The 22,895-nt window shown below is 44.0% G+C and overlaps 2 long non-coding RNA genes across 2 annotated transcripts; both read left to right on the top strand.

Annotated features, from left to right (window-relative positions):
• LOC110398757 lies at positions 1,658–15,868 on the top strand. Its single transcript, XR_002438600.1, has 3 exons — positions 1,658–8,689; positions 12,710–13,440; positions 15,388–15,868. It is a non-coding gene; the product is annotated as an uncharacterized LOC110398757 (long non-coding RNA).
• On the top strand, positions 16,502–22,688 carry LOC110398755. The gene is made up of 3 exons (XR_002438599.1): positions 16,502–16,759; positions 20,148–20,215; positions 20,998–22,688. It is a non-coding gene; the product is annotated as an uncharacterized LOC110398755 (long non-coding RNA).

Below are 22,895 nucleotides of genomic sequence, written 5' to 3'. Positions count from 1 at the left end.
AAGGGGGCAGCGGAGGGGGGCGGCAGGGAAGGGGCCGGGCCCCGGGAAAGTTTGCTGAGGCGGCGGCCGCGTGGGTACGCTCGTGCGGAGCCAGGAACGCTGCGGGGCCGGGAGCGGTGGGGGAGCGGTGCCCCTCTCCGCCCCGTTGGGAGCGAACGCGCGTTCGAAAGATTTTGTCGATAACCAAGAAATCGTGAAAAAATCTAAACAAAAGCATCCGACGCCCTCACTCAGGAAACATCGGGGCGACGCCACTCGTTACGTTCGGTGCGGGGCATCCCGCGGACAGCCGCTGCCCGCCATCCCGGCCCCGTCGCGGCTCGCCCCGTGCCCTGCCCATGCCTCGCCCGCGCCCCGCCCGCCCCGCCGGGCCTCACGCGGGGAGAAGCGCGGCGGGGCGGCGTGGGGCCGAGGGTTCCGTTGGCCGCGGGGCCTCCGCACCGCTTTCCCTCGACGGCTCCGTAAGGAACGGGGCCGAGGACGGGAGCAGGTAGCGGTGCACGGCGGGAGGGACTTGGACGAGCGAGGACAGAATTAAACGAGGAAAAGGGGAAAGTGGGAACAGAAAGACGGGGACGGAGATGCACCGCACGGCGCTCCGCGGACTCTGCGCCGGGACAGCACCCCGAGTCGTCCCCGGTCCCTCCTGTACATCTGCGGGCTTCGGGCATCCTGTTTTTTATACACACAGAATTGCGTTGTAGCAGAAAGTCGTGGGGTTTTGGTTGTTTTGTTTTTATTTTATATTTTATTTTATTTTATTTTATTTTCTATTTTGCATGCCTTTTAGCTTCGTTTTGGCCGTTTCAGCAATTTGGATGTTTTATTATTTTTTTAATGATTATTTAACGATTATTTTGTTTTGCATCCCCGACGGCCGGCCCCGCTCTCCCCCAGCCCCGCAGCCGGGGAGGGAAGGGAGGAGAGCAGAGGAGAGGGCACAGCCCACGGTCCCCACTCCAAACCCCCCCCCCCCCCGGTTGCGTGCGGAGCGGCGCCCCCTATATAGAGGAGGGCGGGAGCGGGGCGGGGCGGCGGCTCTTTGATGTCCCGCCGGCGGCCCCTTTCATCCCCCCCCCGCCGGCCCCCCCGGGCCCTTTGTGCGCCTAAATTTGGCAGGAGCATGGAGGCGCGCCAGGGCGCCCACGTGTGCGCCGAGCTCCCAGCTGAGCCGGCCCCGGGTTTTCTTCCGGGTAAGGAGACAGCGGGGGAGATCAAAGAGTTTGGGAAGCCGGAGCCGAAATGTGCATGGAAATAGGGGGAAATCATCGCCGTCGTCGTAATAAAAATAATACCCCCAAAATCCTGTCGCTTGGACGCGTGCCAGCCCGGAGCCACGGGGGAGAGCAGCGCGCGTGGTGGGGAGGGAGTGGAGGGATGGAGCGGGTTTTCTCCGCGAGAAAATAAAATCTCCCATTTTATAAAGGCGGTTGGTGTTCTTCTCAGTGGAAATTAAAAAAAAAAAAATAAATAAAAAAAAAAAAGCCCACCCTTTTGTTTCAAAGCGCCGCGCAGCCGAGCGGCTCCGCCCGACGGCGCGTCCCGGCGCAGCCCCCCTCGGCCCGGCTCCAGAGGAGCGCGGCCCCGCAGCCTCGGGGCTTTGGGGGGGGGGAGGGGGGTCCAGGCCCCCCCAGTTCTGTTTCTCCCGTAGTTCCTTTGCACGGCGATGCGACTGAACAACCTCGAGTGGAAATCGAAATACATGGGCTGACCTCCCAAGTGCCTCCTGCCGGGAATGAAGGAGGAGCATGGGAGGTTGGGGAGCTGAGCAAAGCACCCTCGCTCCTGTGCCATAGTGGGCAGGTGGTCCCAAACCGGGATTGGGGAGGCAAAGCTGTTCTCTGTGCTCCACAGCATTATTTGTGCCACAGACAGGTGCTTTGGATGGAGTAGAAGACATATAGGGAGCAACCTGTGTGGAACCGGGAAGCTCAGTGATGCTGGCTCTTGCTGAAATATGGGCTGGTTTGTAATGCTAACGGAGGGTGTCCTGCTGGGGTTTCTTGCAGCTGCATCAGAGTTTTGAGCTACTTGGAAAGAGATTGCACGTAATAGGTATTAGGATATTAGGAGTGTGCATGGGATTTTTGCTTTTTAATTTACACATCCAGCTTTCCAGTTCTGGGATGCCATTAATGTTCTTATCCAGAATTACCATGTTTAAGGAGTGAGGTTTTCTTACCCGTGCGACAATGTGTGCTTTGTGAGATTTGAATGGGCAAATCCCAGCAGTGTGTTTTGGCTGTAAGAACTTACATTTAGATGAAGGCATCACTAGCTCAGCTCTCACAAACACGTTCAATTATCTTATTTTGAGATTAAAGGGTTAGCAGTTTAGGGGCTGCTTTCTTAAAGCATCCTAAAATGCAGGGGAAACGCACGGTGTATGGGAAGAAGCGGTGACACAAAGTAGCTTGCTAACGAACCCTCGTCTCATCGTGCGTGCGGCGGTGGGATGATTTCCTATGACTCATCAGATCAGATAATGCGCAGTGTGCAATGGATGAAAGGGGTGGCGGGGCTGGGAGCAGAGCCTGTGCCTCCTGCTGTGGGGACAGGCAGACGGGGGCATGGCTGCTCGCTGCCCCAAGCAGGGATTTCTGCTGTGGGATGTTCAAAGGGAGCACCGCATCCCTGGGGGCCTGTGGAAACCAGAACTTCAGTAGTTCTGTTGGACATTGCACTTAGGAAAGATGCTGGCCAAAGGAAAGCCTTTTAATTGCAGAGTGGCTGTTTTGCCCTTTTACGTCAACACTTCCTGCTTTCTCAGGGGCAGAAATTCTGCTCCTGAATAACTAACTGTTACACCTGCCCAGGACTGATGATGTTTTCCCCATTGCAGAAAGCCAGGATGTGCAGCATCGGTGGACATGCAAGGCCCCTGGCCGTGTCCTGCTGGTGCCCCCAGAGCCCCGCAGCACAGAGCTGACCCTGCAAAAGGGCTCCTGATGGTGGTTTTGTGCACTCATCGTTGGAAGCCTCAGGCAGAAAATGTTAATTTCTATTGGTACTTGCTGGAACAGTGCGTAATTAGTAGTCATGGCCCTGCGAGGCTATTTGTGGAGGAGTCATCCTCACGCAAAAGCCCTTGGCCTGGCTGTAGTGAGGCCTACTTCGGAATTCAACCTCACCCAATTAACATATTCTGCCAAATATATCATTAATGAGCAGAGTAGACTGCACTGGTGCTTTCTTTTAGATGCACTGACCCTTCCTTTCCTGCAAACCCGCTGCAGCTGGTGGCCCTGGCTTGTTCTTAATGACTGGAGCTCCCTGTGCCTGTCCCACGCTGCCAGCAGGACCTGGGAGCTGCAGAGAAGGCCCCTTGAAGGAGGTGGGAGGGCAGCTCCCCAGCGGCAGCTGTGCACCAGCGGCACGGGACGTGAGAGGCTGCTCCCGGCTCGCTGAAGCAGTTCAGTGATGCAGTGAATGTGCATGACACCTGCTTGATTTTTCTGAGCACCCTGACCTCTGTCTGACCACATCCCCAGCATGCATGCAGCTGGATGGGGGGGCTGGGCTGGGGGAACGCATTTTCCTTCTTGCCAAGGAAGCTGCTTGAAGGTGGATTTTGTTTTCAAGTGTCAGCTCCCGCTGCCCAGGGACGTAGCTGACATCAATTTGCCTGGCTGAGGTACTGCTCAGTAACAGCTGTGTGGCAGTCAGCTGCAGCACCATTCACTAGATGAGCATCAGAAGAATGTGACGAGGATTTTGCAGGCCAAAAGTAGGAGTAATTGCAGAACTCGCATGCCTGGGTAAGCCTCCATCAGCAGCAATAGCCCTTCCTTCCCGCCCAGCGAGGCTTTCCAACAAAATGAGGGACGCCAGCTAATAAGGCTCTCCTGGGCTAAACGACTTTAATAACTTTTACTAATTTCAGTACCTTTTCATGCAACGTGTAATTAAATTATGAGGCTCCTTGCCATAGGATGTTATGGAGGACTGAGTTATAAATGGATTCTGAAAAGGATTAGGCAAATTCATTTTGGCTATGAAACACGGCCGTTCGGGTACAACCTCCGGCTCAGAAAGTCCCGAAACCTTCAATTCCAGGAAGCCCGTACTGGCATGAGGAAGATAACACAGCAGAAAGCAGAGTGGAAAAACCAAAACTGTGGAAACTGGCCCAAACACTTGCTGTGCAGTAGAAGTCAAATGTCTGCAATCTGATCCAACTTAAAATGAGTTTTAGTGCATTAATCAAGAGGATCACCTTTTTTTTCCCTTCCAAATTTGAATTTATAGCATGCCATCAGTCACTAGCCTCAAGCCATAACCAAGATTAATACCAGCTGATGTGTGCATGCCACTACTATGTTGATAGTGAAACAAAACTTTCCCTGGTTTATTTGCCTCTCCCGCAAGGAATTCAGTCTTTCAGACCTCCCTCTCAGCCAAGACCACTTTTAATAACATTTATTTATGTTTGCTAGTCATGAAGCATCTAAATAGTGTTTCATACAAAAACCTTTAAATAAGAACAGGAGTGTTTCATGGTATTTATATTTCTGTAAAGAAGGTGACACTGGCATGCGGACAAGTTGTGGCTCAGTATTATACGTTAACAAAAGATCATCCATGAAATGTTCACTGTAACAAAAGCAATATTCAGTAATGAGGAAGATTAGTTTTCAGTGGGATTTAATTTCATTTTCAAAGTAGTATTTTGAATTTCAGCAAACTTTTCTGGTTTCCCTTGAATGCAAGCAAACACCTTGTTGTGTTGAGCTGCCTTCTTTTCCTCAACAAACCCCACATTTAGCCCTAACACAGGCAGAGGATTCACAAGATTATTTTGCATTAGAGGAGTGCTATCTTTAGTGAGAGAAATTAAAACAAAGGGGCTGCAGGCCAAAGTGCTAGAGCCTGGAGAAGTCGTAGATTAAGCTATATTATAATTGCTAGATTACCTGCTGGGAGCTATGAGCAGTTAATTCTTTAATTTTATGCTGTGTTTTTAAGGTAGTTTGAGGTTCTCTACAACCTCACACATCAAGAGGTTTTGAAAGTAGACATTGAAACAGGATGTTAGGAACTGTTACGGGTGCGTTGGAAATCATCCCTGGCAGCCTGGGGAGGCAGACCAACAGGAAGCATGCAAAGCGGCTTTTAGGGATGGTTAGGTCCGCTGCTTTATGCAAAGGATTTGGGGAAGTCAGACATCAGTTGGCTCCTAGGTGGTCCCACCAGGCAAAAGCACTACATGTTGCCTGACTCCCATGAAAGACAGGGGAAAGACAGGAGTTTAGATCCTTGAAAACAGCTCCCAGGCCATGCCAAGGCTGAAAAAGATTTCTGGAACTGGCTAGAATTGGTTCATCTCTGATCGCACAGTTTGGTAGAGGCTTAATCCTAGGCCTGACCACAGACATGACACAGCCTTTGCAGTGCCCTCTAGGGCATTCTCTGTGTGCTAGATGGCCTGTGGGCACAGGCCCTTCTGCCTGAAAAGTTATGTGCAATGGCAGGATGGGCTGAAAATTGCCCCAAGGTCCTTTGCTATCTTCTGGTCTTACGTTTATGGGACTGGGGCATGACACCAGCAAAGAAAACATCAGTATTGATCAAGACCTACAAGTGTTTGATGTAGGTTGTTCCACAGAAAAGCAGAGAAAAAATAGCCGAAGGAGGCCGGTTGCTCATTCCTAAGCTCTAGGCCTCAAGCACAGGGGAGAATGAAAGGATTTCCAGGTGCACATTTCCAGCAGTCCTGACAGCAGTTATTTAAAATTAATCCTTGCCTTGCTCAGCTTACGTCGCGCCACAAGCGGGCCTGCACAAGGCCGTGGAGTGGAGAGCTCTCCCACATGAAGGAAGGGCTGGGTTCCGCCACCTCTCCTGAAGGCAGGAGAGCTGCTGCTTGTGCCTGTGTTGGTGCTGCAGTGCAGAGCACTTGTCTGAAGGGCTTTGGAGGTGATATACAAAAGTGGTGTTGAAGTACACACCAACTTCAGTATCTGTTAGTCATTATTCAAATACTGAGCCATGCTAGGTTGGCAGTAGGAGCACTGAGGGTCCATGATAGCTGCCGAGAGTAAATATATGTTTTATTTTAATTCTTAAGTGCTGCTTATTCTCCTCTATTAGCTTGTGTAGAGGGTGAGGGAAGCCCAGTGAGGGCCTCAGTGTACTCACTCAGAGCACCCACTCAGAGCACTCACCTCATCTATGTAATGCAGCACAGCATGCAATACTACTTGTGTTTTGGGGACAGCAGGTGTCTTCATTTCAACAGCACAACCAAGCTGCAAAACTTCGAAAGGAATTTTGAAGGTATTCTAATGTCTTTCACTTAACGCACACACACAGAGTTTAAGAACAGTTCTCCAAGTTTTCAGGGCATGTTGAAATAAAACCACATGAAACCATTAGAAGAACACAGACATGCTCACTCGACTTTGAAAGCCCCACTCCTTTCTCAGAACCCTGCCTCTGCTGACTGCAGTGCAGTTATATGCAGTACGGCAGGGAGGACAGGAGGCTTTGCTGATGCTTTCCTGGAAGAGCAGGGCAGATGTCTCCAAAAAGCTGAAGAAGCCTCACAGCAGATTGTGTACCCTGGAGCCCTTCTTCCTTTCAGCTGCATAAGGTCTGGCTCCAGGATGTTCACCAGCAGTGATGGTTGTGGAGCAGTGTGAGCAGAAAAGCTGCAAGACATTTGGAGATCAAGATATGACAGTTGTCAGTAAGATATCACTTGGAGGCACCAGGAATGCTCAGTGATTGCACCCCTGTGTTAGTGATCAGCCTCACTTTAGGGCTGATATCGGGCCTTTCCCCAGTATACAGGAAAATCTGACCCATTCCTGTGATGCTAGCAAGTTTGGAAATCATTTGACACGAGAAGTGTCCAGATGTATCTGCTCCATCATGCTCATGTCCTTTCGCGTGTGTTGCAACAAAAATATTTTTTCAGCAAGATTTTGGAGCAAGATTTATTTTTAGTTTCTTTTAAGGCAATTTGGAGCCAGAAATGAACAAAAAAGCCTCCAAACCCCAAATGAAACAGCGCGACTGAACAAAGGGGCTCTTGTTTATAAACTTCAATTTTAAGGGTTTATTGCACATTCTACTGGAACAGTTTTTCATCTTTCACTTGCACAGTCCAATTTTTTAAATACTAACCTATTCAAGAAGCAAGTACTTTCTACTGCTGTTTTGAGCATCTTTTCAATGCCGTGTCTCCAGTTCCCAAAAGCTAAACATACTACTCTCCCATGCACTGATCCTCTTCAGTAACATTTCCAAAGTGAAAAATAAAACAGTGTTTCAATATGCCAAGGAACAAAGTCAAAGAGGCTGAGCTGAATCTGTCCCGTAATCTGTCAGCTGCAGAGCCTTCATCGCTTAATGAACCTCACCTCATGTTTCTGCCACTTTGCAGCACAAGAACAGGACTCTGATTCAGAAAAAAACAACCCAGAAACAACAACAACAAAAAAATCCCTCTCCCCCACACCCCCTCAATTTCCCTTTGAATCTAGACAGAGTCTAGCCAGGAGAAAAATTTTCTCTGCACTTCTACCTTAATATTTCTGTCTGCATTGCTTTGCTGTTCTCTGCCGCCAAAGCTAAGTGTTTGCTGAATTAAATAAACCATGCAGCGTTGACAGAGCTTGTGAATGCTGCCATTGTCACGAGAATCCATTCGCTGACTCGACCCCAAATCCTAGCGCCAATTTTGTACATATTGGTGCGGTAGTGAGCGAACATGAATCGATCATGTTTATGAGGCTAAGAGGTTCTACAAAAAGTCATTTTATAGGCTGTTTTTGTCACTGTGTGCCAAAACTTCAGGTCTGGTTTGGTCTGGTTTGGAATCAGTTCTGTGTGTCAGGAAAGGTTTTTACATTACTAAATGCTCAGTGAATTAGAACCATGTTAGAGAGAAACTTTTCATCCTACATCTGACATAAAAACAGTTGGTTTCATTTGCACGTTAGTTAAAAGTCGTGGACTTAATGGGTTTCCAGTGTCTGCATGATGCAATAGGGGGTGGTGCGAGAAAATCATTTTTTCCTATCTGTACTATGGGAAGACTGTAGGGCTGATACAGTGTAAAGTCTGTAAGATGAAAAATTAGTGCAATTTCTGACAAGATAAGTTTCCTAAGGACCTTGAGAGGAGAGGTCTGATTTTTCATCACCAAACCATAATACAGCTCCCCTACTTTTTCATGTCCTAAATGCCTCTGCCTTGTTTATTCCAGAACCAAAGAACCTTCTGCCCTACTGAGAAGCACACATGTGAAATTGGAGCTACTGGTTTTGTATGAAGCCTGGAAACAAATGTATGCATCTCCGGCTTCAGCTGCTCTTTGTAAGACTACCCAAGAACACCCTGCCTCACGCACCTCACTGTTATTTCCTCCAGCACCTTTTCTTTCCCCTCTTTTTGTGCCTGCAAAACAGCAGCAGCAGAGACCTTCTGGAGGCTATGGCTTGAGCTGATGCTTCAGACCAGTACTTAAGTTCCAGAAGTTTTACTGGCTTCAGGTTTTCGGTTTCTCTTTTCAAGTAATGGCATGTGATGGTACAATAACATTTTTTTAGCGATGTTTTCCTTTTGGCTTTGTTTTCCAGTTGCACAGAGGGCTGTTGTGCAGCTGACTCACCCCATCTTTAGATGCTGTCCTTCATGGAGGTGCGTCTCACCCCAGAACAACGCTTTCAGCCCTATGCTTAAGGTGAGTCAGCCTGGCACCTGGCAAGAGCAGAAACACTGCTTGCATTGATTTTTTCTATTTTAACACAATGTCAGGGCATACCTATTGCTTGGTTACCTGTGGTCTCATGAAAAGATTCAGTCTGCCTCACTGACCTCTTAGGCAAGGTCCTCTGGCTTTATTGACGCTTTCATCTCAAAGGAGGTTGTAAGGCACCTGGTTTCTTCTAGCCCTTTCTGCATGAGCTTTCTGGTTCATAGAAATAAGGGAAATTATGTTCTTTCAGGTTACTGCCTGACTTTTTCCACATGAACAGAGGCTGGTGCAAACCAAAAGGATAATTCATGTCCACCGGAATTCAGATGGTAGTTCAGAAGTGACACTTTAAAAGCTCCAGAATAATTATTTCACCTGAAGTTGGAATTTTTTTTCTCCAGGCTTGACTTACAGTTTATAAATATGTGAGATAGGAGATTGGTAATTCAGTTTATAGTTTGTATGAACCCTGAAGCTTATGTCAATGCTGTTATCTATTATAGAAATGCAAACATGCTCTTTGATGTGTTATTCTCAGTGACTTGGGAGGATAAAGACAGAATACTCTATGGGCATTTGTAAAAGAAATTCAGAAACTGCAAGTCTACTAGGACCTAATAACATATTTTCATTTATTTTTTTTTCCTCTTTTGCAATAAGCTTGATTACAGTAACTTAAAAACAAGAACAATATTGCAACTGTCTAGGCTTCTGCAGTAGGATAGCTCAAACCAGTTTTCCTCCTATACCAAAACTCCTTTTTTTATTATGCCAAATACTTCTTAGGTTTTAATGGCTGGGAAATTTGGTGCCACGTATCTATAATTTATTCTGCTGGGCAGATTTTCTTGCTATAGGAGCACCTCCTGCTGGCTCAGCACAGCACTCACTGCCCGTGGACAGTGGTGTTTTTCAGGTTTGGGAAAAACAAGGAAGCCAAGGGAGGTTTCTTGAGATAAAGGGAAATAACCCAGGTGGGATCAGCTCTGGTGCTGTACATGGTGATAGGCTTTGGTGATAGATGCTACCCAACCTACCGCAGGCACATAGATATATAGTCCACAATGGAGTATTGTTCCTCCACTAATTCCATTCAAGCTCAGACATTTCCAGTGAATCAGGCTGATGTGGATCAGGAGGTGAGAAATATCAAGAAGACATGGCACTAGTCCCTAGTAGCTTCCACTAGTCAAGGAAATATCAATGAGAATGTTCTTTCCACCAAAAAATGCCATTTACATTAAAAATGTGAGTGTTTGGTGGGTTTGTGAACATTCCAGTGAATTTCATTTGAAAATATGAAAGCAAAATATGAATTCATCGTGTTTGATTACTGCTACAACAAGCAGCTTCAGTGTTTTGTTTCCATGCAACTTTTTTTTTTATGTTGGTTTGTTTTTATTTTTTTTAGGAAGCACTTAAAAAGTCATTTCAAAAAATAAAAGAAGAAAAACTGCAAATGATACTTTAAATTTCATCTAAATATGCTATCCTGACCCGAGTGGATTTTTTTTTCTTGGAAAACTAAAACAGTTGAAAATGCTTGCTGTCATTCAGACACACAACAAAAATAAATTTGAAATATCAAAGTTTCCCCTAGAATGAGAACACTGCCAGCGCTGGCATGTTCCCTTTGGTGATCAAAGCTCTTGGGATGGATGGAGATGACATAAAGAAAACCTGGTTTGTTAGTTTAAATGTAGTGGGAGGGGAGAATGAGAGAGCAAAGCGTCTTAGGGAGTAGGACTTGAACAGAGATGAGCAGTAGAGATCTGCTCATCACCTCCTATTACTAGTAGTAAAGATTAGCACTGTGGCAACACTTAAAGACTCCTGCTATTTATTGCTGTTTTCTAATGGTATATAAGGAGGCCAGTGAGGTAGACACCAGACAACAAACATAATAAAATGCAGTCTTTGCCTCTTAAACTTTTTTTTTTTTTAAAAAAGAAGGACGACTTGGGGTTTATTCCAAAAATATTTTCCTTCTCTATTGTCCCATTTTAATATTTTGACACACCCAGATGAAAACACAGCGTGTCACTACCATGCCATGCTGTTCTATGCTGCCATTTACTTTATAGTTGTGCTTCAGTGTATGTCCATTGACTGTTCTGTTGGTTAATTGTCATCTTTGGCTCACTGCTCTCAGTGTGGATGCTGTGTAATGTAAAAATGCATGTGTGGATGGTGTTGCACACAGATGTACATCAGCCCAGGCCAGAGCTCAGCCAGGACATTGTACCTGAAGAAAGAAAATCTAGAAAATAATTTAGAAATGTTTTGTCAAATGGTTTAAAACTTCTCTGAGGCTGCTTTGATAAATCTTACTGCCTGTAAAGTCAGACTCCTTTTATTTCGTGGGGACTGAAAGGCTGGAGAAAATTGTAACTAGTATATTTTTAAGAATTAGAAACACTTACCTAACCTCACTATCAGAATATTACCATTTACGGAAGCGCTTTTGAAAAGAGCTTATGGGAGTGTGGCACCCAGACCCAGTTCTACCCCCACTGAAATGCATATTAATTTCCTATCAACTTTCATGTGAGGGATCAAAAAGTCTCAGCTCTCACCAAATTTCCCTGAGAGTTTGGTGACTGTTGCAAAAATCCCAGCTCAAACCTCCTAACTGTCACTCTCAGTTCAGGCAGAATTGGGTGCCTAGTGCAAAAATCCCAGGCTGAACAGCCTGATAACTCCTGGCTTTCAGGGCCAGGCAGCAAGCTCTTTGCATCCGAACAGAAAGCCACCAGGAATCTCTGTTTTCCATTGCAGAGGGTTTGGGTATTTTGGCCGTGGCTATACACTCAAGCTGGATGCAAGATTACCTGTGGGAGGTTTGGGATGAGTTTGCTTTATTCAGGGATCAAGAGGAATTTGGGCAAGAGATCTGGCTGTAGTGATGGTTTTCTCTTTAAATAGTTGCTGGGTGAAAGTTACCCCAGAATCTGCAAAGACTATGAGTTTGTCTTGTGAGATGGACTTGTGGGTGAAGATAGGAGGTCACAAACACATATTCTCACTCTTTTTCAGTGCCAGCATCGACCAGTGCCATTCTCTTTCTGAGATGAAAAGCGATGTGTGTGTTATTTCATACTAATTTACTGCAAGCGGATCTGTGCACTGGCTTTGCAAGTTGGTGCAGAATGTAACCAACTGCGGCCAGTGGGATGCTGCAGGGGCAGAAGTAGTCACCGGTACAAATCTAATTACGAGATTAAGACTGCTGCGTGGGTGTGTGCTTGCACGTGTGCCGGGGGGTGCACACCCTACTTGTGCAGACGGATGGCAATAATGAGAGCAACAGCAGTAATGAGTTATTCATGGAACAAACAAATCTGCTTTACGGTAACAGCTCTGTATCTGTGATCTCTACCTGCTTTTTATTTAAAAGAAATAGTATTTGTGTATCGACTGAGTAAAATAGCCTGCTTGCCAATGCTCTCAGAGCAACAGTAATTACATGGATTTTTGGGCAGTCCTGTCATAGTTACTCCACTAAGTTGATTAACCTATATAATGAGTACAGGACTGTGACCAATACTGACCTCACATCAAAGGATGGTATTGCTGCTGTGTGCTGACCTGAATTTTAATTGTTCTCTAAGTTTTGTAATTAAACCACAGATGTGCTAAAGAAGAGATTAGGCATTTTAGCTGGTGCTGTATGCATTTTCCCAGATGTGTCAGTTGTGTATACTATAAAATGTCAGATGCCCGCCTCAATACGCAAATATCTAATGACATGCCACTTCGCAGATACCTAAACCCTCTCTTTTTTTTTCCTTCCTCTCTTAAAGTGGAGAACAAAATTAATTTATATGTTAAAACTCTTCTATATACAGTACTGTGTGTCACCATGGCTCTTGCATAAAGTTATATAAATAAACCAACAATGAATAAATTAGAACTTCAAGTGTCTGTGAAGTTCCCATAGGCTTATGCACTTGGTCCTCAGAGTCCAAAACCACTACTGCAGACAGATGTTTTTCCCTTCTTCAGGATCATCAGAGTGGTGCATCTGTTGCTTCAGCCAGTGGCTATGCCAGACTCAAGAGAAAACACATTGCTCCTTAAATGAAGACAACTATTAGAAATAAATTAGAGCATCCAGAAAGCCGCCGTGCCTCCCTTCTGTTGAAATGCATTTCTTTTCTGGAAGCCCTCATCACATAAAGGAAAGGAACCACACGGCCCTATTCCACATATCCCCTCCCTCTGTCTTTCTGCTGGAGAAAGGCACGTGTTCAGTGTCTGAGCTTTCCAGAGCATGCTGCCGTCTACCTCACACCCATTCGTTTAGCAAGGAAAAGCACAATGCGTTTGCTGGCACAGCTCCCTGCTCTGCTCTTGACCAAGCAGATGAGACTGAGCTAAGAGCTAAGCGAGTTAATCCAAAGCCGTGTGGATTGCACTGGAAGGGAACAACTGTGATGAAGATCCATGTTTCATTCATAACATTTTGTTTGGAGCACGTGGAAAGAATTAGGAGCTACATTTTCATCTCGATGAGCTGGGACTTGGGAGTGTGTATTGAGACTTACGCAAGTGTGAATTTGGTCTGAAACTATTCTTCTTTCCTGTGCTTGTAGTTCTTCCAGCCCCCTGTGCTTCATTTTGCCTGTGATCTACCACTGATGGTAGTCTTCCTTTCATATAGGAAGACTGCTTTGCATGCAGAGCAATGACAAGATGACAAAATACGGCAGGTTTGGTGAGGAGCGATCTCTGAGGTACGCATTTTTTCACATCTTTCAGAGCCAGAGTTCTTTTAACATGGACAATTTGCAGTTGTCTACCAAAAACTCGGAAAAAAATAATTTCACATATGACTGTACAACTTAGTGTGATCTTAAGATAGTCCCAGTCTTCTTCTGAAAAAAAGAACAAACAACAAACAGAGGATAGGAGTATCCACCTGGCACTGTCCTGTAGACACTGCACTTAACATAGCATTTGCAGGATACTATCTAGATATAGTTTCTGCTTTGTTCTTTCCTGTGCGCTGCCCAGGAATCCCAAAGACATATCTGGGAAGTTTTTTCTTTCAATGGGAGAGTTGTTTGTAAAGCCATGTAGCTGAGTTCATCAACTGGATGCATTATTTTTTTCCTTTATGGCATGCTCCAGTTCTCCTTGGCTCTTGGGGTCTCAGAAGCAAACAGAGCATCACTAGTGCAAGAACTCTTCTTTGCATGTGTCCCACTGCAGGTCACTTTCAGGCACAAGACTTTGCCACCTATTTTGGTTGGTCCTGCCATGAAGGCAATTCCTGAGCTTAAAGAGCATCAATAAATGTAATACTAGTATCAGCATGCTGGCTTTTATTTACAATTTTGCAGTAATTACTCACTAGAGCATGTGACCAGCCTTGAAAAAACAGTGAGAACCCTTAAATGATGGCTGTTGGACACTATGAAGAATGATGCCTTCATTATCAGACTCACGTACACATAGGAACATTGCTTCCTTTTTCCAGAAGCATCCTCACCTTGATAGAAAATACTGCATCTGCAGTAAAGGCTGCAATTACCCTTTTCTGAATGTATGTAAGGACTGAGTGTTAAGTAACATATCTGCTAGATAAAGGAAATAATATATCTCCACTGGAAATACTGATGTGCATATTCTTTAAGAGTGAGATACGCACCTGCAAGAGCAGTTTTTAGATTGTAAATATGACCTGAACTTTTCCTACTGTGCCTTAAGCTTGCAAGCCCATGCAGTGCGTAGTGATGCTCCAAACAAGAACAGAAAACTGTGCTAACAAAGTAAAAATTCTTGCTTTCTAGCAATCTCAACCCCTGTGAAACAGATTTTGGCTCTTAAATGTAGATAGTAATATTTTTAAAAAATTAAATGGGGTGTCCCAAGGTTGAAATCCTAATACAAGAATTAACTGGGAAGAAAAGTCATAAACAAATTATTGAAAAATAATTTTAAGTTAAATATGTTAATTTAAAATAACTTTGCATACTCATTTGAAAGATGTAATTTCAAGAGAGAATAACCAGTTTAAAATTAATATAATTTATTAACAATTAAAAATTATAACACAAGTGGAGGGAGGTTGGAGGTGAAATATTGAGTTTCCTTTGATAGGTAGAGTAATTATGAAGTATGCTTTTGAAGTTCAAGAGAGAGCCTTAGGACACAACATTTTTTAAAGAAAAAAAATTGGCTTGCACTCTCTTCAAGTGATTTATTTTGCACTAAGAAATGGGTGTGAGACATGATGTGATTTAAAATGTCATCCCTTGATGGAACTGCTTGAGGGTGACATCATTTTTTTTTTTCCTCTCTCTTTTTATTTATATATTTGGCTTCTTGATTTCTGAAGTTTTCTATCTTAGGGAATCTAATGAAATTAAGTTGAAATGAGTAAACAAGCAAGCCATCAACACCTCGGTGCTTCCTGGAGTAAAACTTTCCCCTAAAGTTCAGGAAGCTAAAATCTAGACTCTGGAGGGAGCTACCAGGAAGGCAGAAATTATTCTGCTGCATCTTTGTCATCCGTGTTGTTTACGTGATAGTAGTGTTTGAAGAACACCACTTTATCTTATCCTCAAACAAATAAATGCAGTGTGTTGTGGAAGCATGGCCTCTCTTCAAAGCAGGCTGTCCCACACATCTCTGGATAGGAAGGACGACTCCTCTCTCCTCTGTGTGCTTTTTTGCAGGAGCTCTTTTAAAAGTTGGGACTGGACTTAGAGATTTTCTTACAAGTAAGTTTAGATCTTCCTTGCTTGAGTAAGTGGACATTTTTCCCCTGAAACAGGTGAAATAACAGACCTATACTTGGGATGTAAGGCTTATGTAATATAGTTGCAATTGTGACTTCAGTGACATGTTTGCTTGCTCTGGGCTTTGTGAGCTGGAGGAGGCATGGCTCACTGCTGTGGCAAAGGGCCTGAATGACAGAGCTAGTATTACTGAGGCCCTGAAGTGTGTCCAAAGAAGGTCAGCACAGCTGGTGAAAGGTCTGGAACATCATAAGTCTTATGAGGAGCAGCTAAGGGAACAGGAATTCTTTAGTCCAGAGAAGAGGAGGCTCAGAGGAGACCTTATTGCTCTCTACAGCTACCTGAAAGGATGATGTGGATGGCCTCTTCTTCCAGGTAACTACTGATAGGATGAGAGGGAATTTGCACCAGGGGAGGTTCAGGTTGGATACTAGGAAAAATTTATTCTCAAAAAGAGTGGTGAGGCATTGGAACAGGCTGCCCCGGGAGGTGGTGGAGTCACTGTCCCTGGAGGTTTTGAAGAAAAGGGTAGATGTTGCACTGTGTAACATGGTTGAGTGGTATAGTGGTGATGGGTTGGCTGGTGGTTGGACTAGATGATCTTGGTGCTCCTTCCCACCTTAATGATTCTGTGATTCTTTTATTCCATGATACAGCCAAAATATAGCCTTGCTTGCTTTGTAGACCAATCTCTTGTACAACTTTTGCTTAACCTCAGCAGTATTTTTATATGCCTTGCTGACAGCTGTGGTGATTTTTGTCATAAATCTCACAATTTTTGTTCAGAGCCCTTGCTACTGGAGACAAGGGATTTATGTGAGAATCTGACAGATTTCACTTGACAGTGAATCTCTAGTGTTTTACCTACTGCTAGTTGAACAGTTCTTCTTTAAAAGTTGTAAGGGAACTGTTATGTCACAGCCTAAACTGATGATTGAGCACCTGGTGAAGGGGGTGGCTGGCCCGGGAAGCACAGGTGCAAGCAATTCAGGTGACCAGAAGGGGTGGACCCTGGATCCTCCCCTCCCTGGGCTCATTTAAGGGCTAGCCTCCAACGGGAGAGTGTCTCCTGAATGAAGGTTGTTTTCTGTGAGGGAGTGGTCTGTAGCTAGGAATCTTATCACCAATTGGGTGTGTCAACCCTTTCCTATATATGATTACAGATATTCCTAACAACGCTTTGTCTGGTGTTGCGAAGAACTTATCAGGAGCAATTTCACTGCTTCTAAGAACCAACAAAAGTAAATTCCTAGTCCTCAGGTCTTCAGGCAGAAAAGCCTTGGAAAGATAACTGGCATACATCCTCCAGGTAAGAAATGGGAAGAGAATAACTCCAATGTATTATCATTACTTTCAAAATCACCTGGTAGAAACCAGATCTTGCAGCTTTGAGGGTGGAAAACATGGGCTGTGAATTTTTTGCTGCTTTTCACTGCAAGTATTTCTGCTGTTACTCAAGGAAATCAGACTGAAGACTATTAAAGTTCCCATGGTTTTCTCCTTGACTTCCTGGATAACAGCACTGCATGTGCTTTCAGCCTTAAGCAGTGTGTACCATAGGCCCACCCTTCTGAGGGACACCAGGCTGATGACAGCCACATCATTGTACGTTAATTCACAACCAGTGTATGTTATGGTTCACAATGCTCTGCTAGGTTGATACAAACCCACTTAACTGCTCTGCATCATACTTCCTGGGAGCTCAGGGGTTTGTGTGGAGCTTGTCACTGTCCTGGGAGGTGCTGTATCTGCTGGACTTCGATTGTACATTTAGATGTAGAGTACCTCTGTTGGGCTGATGTATGGGACAGCCACCTGTGCTTACTACCTACGGAAGTCACAAGCAAACACAAACCCTTCAAACTTCACACGGATATGTTCTGGGAAGCTGTGGTTGCTCTTTTCACTCTCAGCTCCACCAGCTCTGCAGGGCTGAGTGACTGAAATCAAGGGGAATGTATTCATCACCAGCAAGAGTAAATTATAATGGAATACACATAGGGCACAGATCTGCCAAGTAAGTAAAGTCACATTTTTCCTTGTCACTTTTCAAATAAAATTGCCATCTAATCTAAAATACAGCAGCCTTGCTGAAAGTCTATGAATTCTCTTTGTATGAGGAATTGTAGCAAAGTTCATAGACAGACTTGTTATAAAAACACAGAAGTTAAAAATAGCTGTGCAATCAAGGAGCAGAATCCAGCTCTAAATGGGTGGCCCAGTTTGCTCTCACATTCAGACATTGTAAATAGAAATCAACTCTTGTCTTCTAAGGCTGCTGCTAGCTTTTTCTCTTGCCATGGAGAAATGTTCACGCTTCCCTATCACTTGACAACTCCTGACTGCTTTCACAGGCTTTGTTTGTGAAAGATCTATGTCAACAAAGTACCAGCATCGTTTTGTCTGTAAGCGGCACATAATTGGGAAGGTATGTCCAATGGGGTAACTCTTCTGCAGACACCTTGCAAGGAGCTTGCTATGCTTTTCTTCTGGGCCTTCTACAGGACTGTGCTGCTTTGTTTAGTAAACAGAATTGCTGCTCCACTGGAAGATTGGTTGGCTCTTGGTCCCACTCGGACAGTCTTTGAGGCTGCATGAATTATCCAGCCTCATTTTTGTTTAAGTGCAGCAATTCTGGGAGATTCATCCTAGCTGTGTTTCATATCAGGTGGAAAAGAAACTAAAAAAGGGGTCTGGAAAGCAGGCCATATGACCTCCCACCTTCCATGTTGTGCTGTGTGTGGATCACAGCCTCTTTGCTAGAGGAGAAAAAATTACACCACGAAGGAAAGTTGGGATTGTGACAAAGGAGGGGAGTTAGAGATATCTAAGCTGACTTAAATCTGTTTTCAATAGGAACACTTTTATTTTTTTCTGAAATGCTTAGTTGAAAAACTGAAGTGAACTCTTCATGCTTTGTGAGGTATTTTACTTCCCAGCCTTGCTGGAGTTTGTACTGTTTTACTTTGCAGGCTTTGTCTGTGCCTGCTCAAAGCAGGACAGAGTTCTAGCTGTCTATGATGTGCAAATGTATTTACTGATTGTGCGAGACTACTTTGAGATAAATTTATTAGTAGTAGTATTTTTAACTATAAGCCTTTTGATAAAGGCTTCTTGGTACAAAAGCAGAGATGTTGTTACAGGCAGGCTATCATGAAAACATTAGGACTATGGAAGAGTAGGAGCAAGAAGTGTGTCTTCCACCCTGTGGCTGCTTTTTTTTTTTTTTGATAAAAGGTCCGGGAAGAGATGCAGTGTGTGTTTTGGAGCTCGGTGCTCAAGTGTTGCTGCGTGGCAGGGCTGTCATGCTGGCAGGAAGCTGGCTGTGCCAGGTCCAGGCTGGATCACGGTGGCCTGGTGTTAGGCCACAATGCCTCACTGTGGGGGCTGTGTGGGCATGGCAGGAGTGACAGAAAGTGCCAGAAATCCTCCTTGCTCTTCAGCATTGCTGTCCTGAGGTGGGATGTTATTCCTTGCTTGCCTGGTGTGCTGGAGGAGGCCTGTGCGGGCAGTTGAGACATGGCCTCCTCATGAGAGGCAGGGGCTGAACTGAGGTGTTTGAGGAAACCGTCCCACACAGATAGCAAACAAAAATACTCTTTGGGCTTTCAGATGTCTTAGAGATAAACTTCTCAAGGTCCTCAGAGTGCTTTTTTTCTCCTGCAGGCACTTTTATTTTCTTGGGCTGTTGCTAATCAGTAACTACATTTTCCTGACTTCAGGGTTATTACTGTGTTTCCTTTGCTGTGAGGATTTAAAAGGGCTTTCCTATCATTGACAAATATCAAAGCAGGTGAGACTGCTGCTTATGGTGAGTGTTTGCGACTGGAGAGCCTTAAATACTCATACTGTGCCTGACACTGTAACAATTTCAGCTATTTTAGCAAAAATAACCAGGAAGGATCTCTAGTACTTCCCCAGAGGGGAGTGGGCCTGTTAAAAGCAATGACTAAGATCCTGCCTAGCTGCAGTAGCATGTAATCCACTTCATGTTTAACCAATGAGAATCTACTTGTTTTAATTTCAGTGAAGCAGTTCCTGCTGCTCCACTGCCCCCACAAGCTGCAGTCCTTGCAGTCTGGGGACTACTGGCCCCAAGGAACAGGGGAGTTCCTTCCCTGTTACTAAGGAAAATGGTCCCTCTGGAAGTCAGGGTGATGACCTGGGATGTAGCGGGTCTAAGTTCACCTCTTTGCTCCTCTGCTGGCTGTTATGTTATAGAAGGCTTAGCCTCCATATGCCTCATCTCCCTGCTGAAAATAGGCACATAGTGAGGACATGTTATTGTTGCAAGACTGCAAAAAAATTGCTGTTTGATAATATGGCATGGTATGTTCTAAGGAGTACATACAGGTGAGTGTAGTAGAGCCAATCCTATCTTTTCTTTCTTAAGGACTTCCAGACACTGCAATTGCAACAACCCTAACTAAAATCTGCGCTTGGTGGGTTTCTTCCAGCCTCTATTTGTGGGTCACTTGCTAAGTTTTATGCTGCCTAGTCTGGGCTGCTTCTTGTATGTGTGGGAGCTGGTTCACCAGAAGCTTCATGGCATTGCATGGTAAAGACATACCTTTAGTATACGATTTCTGAAGCACTGCTCTATTAAATACAGTAGATATTCCTTAGTGACTACTATAGCTTCATGACAGTTGCTTGCATCAAAAGTGATTTCACATTTCCCTATTTTTCATCTGCAGAATGGATCAGTTTTGAAACAGGTTGCATTGTGTGAGCAGTGAATACAAAGAATGCACAACTTTTGTTGGTGAGTACACTGTTACTTATATCTGGTTGTCTGTTGTTCCAGATTACATGCAGGTGACCTCTCTGTAGCAAAGAGAACATAACTCTTTAGAATAAGATTCCAGACTTGAGGTATTTAATTATGTACAAACTGTTGTTCAGGCTACATGCATGTATTCTGTAGATCTCATGCCCTGTTCTGAGACTTACTTCATGTTTATAAACGCTGTGAAAGAGTATAAGGACTATACAGGTTCAGAAGAAAATTGTTTGTTCCTTATATATTTGTTCCAGTAAGTGTAGCTAGTACTCTGAAGCCTAGGCCTGTCTTGCTGAAATAATAGCTAATGTTTAAAACAACAACAACAAAAAAAACCCTCCTTAGGCTGAAAAACTGATTAACTACTTGACTTCATTTGTTGAGGAAGACTGTCAAATCCAAAAAAGAAGAAAATAACCCACAATATACCTGTCACTAATAGGAGAACTCCATGCTGTGTGTAACCCGGATGCTGAGCTATTGGCTCAGCTTCTCTCAAGGAGAGTTCTGAAACCACATGGTGTCTCTGGGTACTGGATTTTGTACTTGGACATCTGTATTAAAACTCATGCAGAGTGACAGCTCCCTATTGGATATACATCTGAAGAGCCGCATGAGTGCAAGTCATTCCAGCAAGGATCTGGTATAAATTACGCTCTTAATTGGCTCCAGATAAGTCTATTTTGGACTATGGAACATGAAGAACTTGTGTGGCGTACTAAATCTTCCTGCTTCTTGCACAAACCCTGTCTCTTTTTTTTCAGGGAACTGCCTGTAAAGAGGGAGTCATAGAAATACAGATCTAGAAGCTGGCAGACTTTGCATGGCAAAATCCCACTGGATCAGACCTTGCACAGACTGCTATTATTCTACTGGGCAAATAATTTCTCAACTGAGAGACGCGCCGTGAGACCTAGGAGCTGTATCAGATGATTTGTTTGGATGTGGCAAGATGTCTTTAAGTGGTGGTGTTTATCTTTGTTCTGATATGTGCAGATTAGGGAAGAGGTAGTCATGGTATAGTTGTTTAAAACTCCAAATATGTTTTAAATAATTGATTTCAGTGCATCTAAAGTAAAGATCAGTTATTCAAAACACAGTTATATTTGCAAAAAATTCAGTGTGACAAAATAAATACTTATCAATAATTTAAAACATTTGTTGGCTTTTAATGTTGCAAAATGTGTATCAGTAACAGTAGTAAAACATAAATACAATTTAATAGTTCCGTGTATATTTAACACATAAGCATGCTATTGAGCTGAAAAATCGGGTTTCAATTTGGCAGTGGAGGAATGAGTTCACAAAGTCAGCTTGTAAGTTCATACCTGGTTTGCGAGAGGCATCCACAATCATGTATCTATGAGAAGAAACTGATGTTTGTCGAGAATTCTTAATTATTCATTGCATTTACAAGACAGTGCTTCATAATATGGTTCTCTTTCATCATATCAAATGAAGAAATTTTGGGGGAGGCTAAGAGCCAGAACATGCAGAGCAAATTTTAAAATGGATGGAGGTAGCTGAAGGAGAATTTCTCTGAACTGGTAGGATTTCGATGCAATGTACCAAGAGTGTACTACCTGTTTTCTGAAAGCTAAGGAAAATGCTTTTAGGGACATCTCAGGGTGTTAGAGGTGGAAAGAAATATTGTTAAGCTCAACTGTTTATTGGAGTGAGGACTAGACCACCTCCTTGGAGCAGAAATGAGGGCAGGATTTCTCTAGCTCTACTTGTTTCAGAAGCTCAGCAGCTGGGCCCAGTGCCTGTGGCCACTGCTGCTCTCTGCTCCTGAGAGCCACACACACTATGAGCCCACTGCTAGGGAGTTTTAATTCCATGCCTGCATCCTAGCTACTGATGAATTAAAAAAAAGGTGAGGTATAATTCTTCTTATTCTATGAAAGAGGCAGTTGGCAACCCTTCCTTGGGCAGAATTTCTGCTGACTTCATCGAATGTTTGTTTGAAATATGGACAACAGAACTTGCACCGGAAGAACATGTAGACTTGACACATTCATAATGTAGTTAAGTTGCCTGCATGTATAATGTTCCTTTCCTGCTGTAAAATGACTGTCTTTCAAAATCCACTTCAGATATTGTAAGCTCCTGCCCCATAGTGAGATTGGTTCTGGCAGAAGTAAATATAAATGGATATAATGTTTTGTAGTTTGTAGTCTATAGGGCTGATTTTGTCTGTGTGCCTATTATATACCGTAATAATACAGTTGGCTTCCTTGGAAGTAATTGTTGATTACTGTAATTTGAAGACTTGCCTATATGAAGTACATTTAAGAACTGAATTGGGATGTGAACATAAATCATGTTAGCTCTTCAAGCCCCTGTGGATCCTCTTGCCCTGACTGCCTTCATGGAGTTTGGGATAATCCACTTTCAAAGTTAATTAGCATCCTAATTTGTACTGTGCTAATTTTCTCATAGTCAACAGGATAAATTGATATTACTTTCAAATCACCTATCTCCTTTCTCAGTTTCATTCATTATAATGTAGTAGTGAGAATATAAGCTCACTGTTCCTGAAATATTTGCAGTCCGAGTTCTGCAATTACAAGTTAAATGTTTCATGTTACTCTTTCTCTGTTTCTGTGATGATGAGGGAACTTACATACATGTGGAACTCCTAGATCTCTACAGTGAAGAA

Source organism: Numida meleagris, chromosome 4 (assembly GCF_002078875.1).
Source record: "Numida meleagris isolate 19003 breed g44 Domestic line chromosome 4, NumMel1.0, whole genome shotgun sequence".
In the NCBI taxonomy this organism is placed as follows: domain Eukaryota; kingdom Metazoa; phylum Chordata; class Aves; order Galliformes; family Numididae; genus Numida; species Numida meleagris.
This window is presented reverse-complemented; position numbering and strand designations above follow the sequence as displayed.